Source organism: Trachymyrmex septentrionalis, unplaced genomic scaffold, assembly GCF_001594115.1.
Source record: "Trachymyrmex septentrionalis isolate Tsep2-gDNA-1 unplaced genomic scaffold, Tsep1.0 scaffold167, whole genome shotgun sequence".
Taxonomy (NCBI): Eukaryota; Metazoa; Arthropoda; class Insecta; order Hymenoptera; family Formicidae; genus Trachymyrmex; species Trachymyrmex septentrionalis.
This window is the reverse complement of record NW_017304831.1, coordinates 723,325-726,111: the sequence shown is the minus strand read 5'-3', so window position 1 is coordinate 726,111 and position 2,787 is coordinate 723,325. Positions and strand designations below refer to the sequence as shown.

The 2,787-nt window shown below is 36.9% G+C and overlaps 1 protein-coding gene across 3 annotated transcripts in view; it reads left to right on the top strand.

Moving 5' to 3' along the window:
- Nucleotides 1–2,787, top strand: part of LOC108746318 — a 35,564-nt gene that overhangs the window by 10,509 nt on the left and 22,268 nt on the right. The window lies entirely within an intron of this gene.

The window sequence follows — 2,787 nt, the reverse complement described above, 5'->3', positions numbered from 1 at the left end:
TATATATATATATATATATGTATGTATGTATATATTTATATATAACGTCAACGATTCTCACTCTCACGCCGCAATGTCTGCTTTTGCCAAGCGTGTACGTTACACCGGTTTTTATAATACAATTTTGCTGCATTTGATGCATCCATCTTATGCTACCACTAGACAACACATCGATGTATATTAAGTCGAGATGCGATTTCACTGATTTCGAGACCTGCCTCGGTACATCCGACGCTCGAGATTTGAGTTTCATACGCAATCCGTGCACAGTTCTTATGTAACACTAAAATTGTTTTAAAAAACGTTCAACACTACATTTTAAGAACTGACCCGTGAAATCGACAATGTTGAGAGAAAGAAAGAAATTGGAGAAAAGAAGTTATTTTAATTCGGTATTTATATATAATTGGTTCTTATCTTTAATATCATCATCTAATACACTTTGTGATTGATAATGTCTTATCCATCATAAAACATATTAGCATCTTAAGACATTACTTAAGATGACTTAAATTAAAAATGAATTATGGATATTGGTTTATGCATCAACATAGACATAAAGATTTTATTTCTCTTGTAAGGTACATTCATTATCTGTACAATTTTTACATTTCAAGATTATTTTTTTCTAATACTAAAAATTCTTTAATAGAGTTAACAACTTTTTTACAACCGTTTTTTACGATTGTAAAAATAGATAATAAAGAAGAGTACAAATATAAATTAATAGAATGATGAAACTTTATAAGTTTTTGACGAAGTTGTTTTTGCTTGTTAAATTTAGAGATATTTGCAAAAAGAAAGTTATTCTTGCTTCCTTTATAAATTTTGAGTCTTGTCAGAGTTAAGAGAAGGATGATCTGTGAATATTTCTCATAAGAATCTCTCTTATCGGAAGAATAAAATGTATATGTTTTATTCGTGAAAAAAAGCTTTTGTAAACGTGGTTTACAGTGCGTTAAATTCTTATTGACGAAAGGAAGAGAATGAACAGCAGACAAAAGAATAAAAAACGACGACGGTTGTGATGCAACAGCGAGTGAAATTCGTCATGTTAAAGTTTATTTCCCTCAAACATCGTATTTCGGATTAGCACACACCATGCGCGTCTGCATAGTCGATGACTTCCTAGACGATTGCGCGATCGCTGCAGGATGCGACCGCCGCTTGCTTGCGTTATCGCTTCCGTTACGTCGTCTCACCGGCGTTTTACGTTGCTCGTATCCCCGACTTTTTTTTTTTCTTTGCGAAAACCAGCAGACAGCAGCTCGATATGTTGCACTCTGCTCCGGGTCGGGATTCACTGGCAGCCGCGTACATAAATGTAAATGACAGGATTTACGATAATGGTGGGTTGCCACCGAGACCGAGTATGTATTTCTGCATTTATTTCTGTCTACGTACTCGGTGAAACGTGACGAGATGGAAGGGCGTAGTATAATCAGGAGTGGCTTCAGGCAGTTTCTGCATCTCCCGACGCAAGGTTCAAGTATGCATCGCTTTCATCATAATTGTTATCCAGTTGGAATTCCAGACTGCGGAAAGTGGACGCATATTGCAAAATTCGTGAAATTCTGGGTTAATTTTGTTTAACGGATAAATTCCTAAAATAGCAGATTCTAAAGTGTAAAGCGTGTTATAAATGAAGAATAAATTGAATTAATTTCAGAGGCAGAGTAATATTCTGTTATGTAATCTTTATTGGGATATTTAAGAGTTAAACTAAAGTTCGAGAATTAACTCCCCCTTTTTAATAAACGGTTTTATTGCACCGTTATGTTATGGAAATATAAACTTATTTCCACTTTGCAACATCTTTCGCAATCACTGGCAACGGATGTGTATTTAAACCGAGCCTATGTTTTTCATCCATCGTAGGAAAAAGCGAAATAATGTAACTTAAACGGAGACTAGTTTCCTGTGTTCACTTTTATTACGTAAGGGATGATATGAGTTACATAAATAAGACCCTTTCGTTTCGCACGAGAATAATGTAAAACGCTCCTATGTTGCTGCTCGGTGATTTGAGCATTTTGCTCAGGAAGGTGACGAGACTCCACTGCCCATTGAAATCATCGGCTTGAAAACGGCAGCGGCAATCCTATGAAGCAACGTCCCGCCTTGCATCGTACCCTGTTGATAGGCTCGGTGCGTGATGATGTGAGGTTGCGTGTCTTCGATACGGCGAAGAGATTGAAAAGCGTGTTCACTTGCGATGCGCTTACGATGGCCGGTCAGAAAACGCGTTGCATTATTCGTGCAATTAGTCATGAGAGATTGAATCGCGCAGATAGCCGAGAGTGTATCCGTTGTGAGGAGTTAACAGCTCTCGCGAGAATTCGCGCGCGGGCATTTGAAGCAATTTCGTGCCGTGAAATGGAAGCGCGCGATTAGACGTGATCATCGAAGAAAAACGTTGCACGGATGTTATGAAGAAAGAACGTACAATTATAGAAAAATGTGATTGAAACAGCATTCTTTCCTATCATTTGCATTTTAAGAAAACATCCAATAAAATCGGCTACTTAATTTACATTGTAACTTCCGTAGACATGATTGTGAACCGATAATATGCAATTAATCGGCATTAGAAAGGAAAACAGGAATGACTGCATTAATTAGCACGTCGTTCTGGATAACTATCGTCGCTATACGAGGACAAAAGTGAAATCTTTCTATGTACATACATATAGGAACTAGGTCTCTGCATCACTTGAATTTCCAGTGCACGAAGTATACGCGTTAATATCTCATTAAAGAATAATATCTAATGTAAATACATATAAC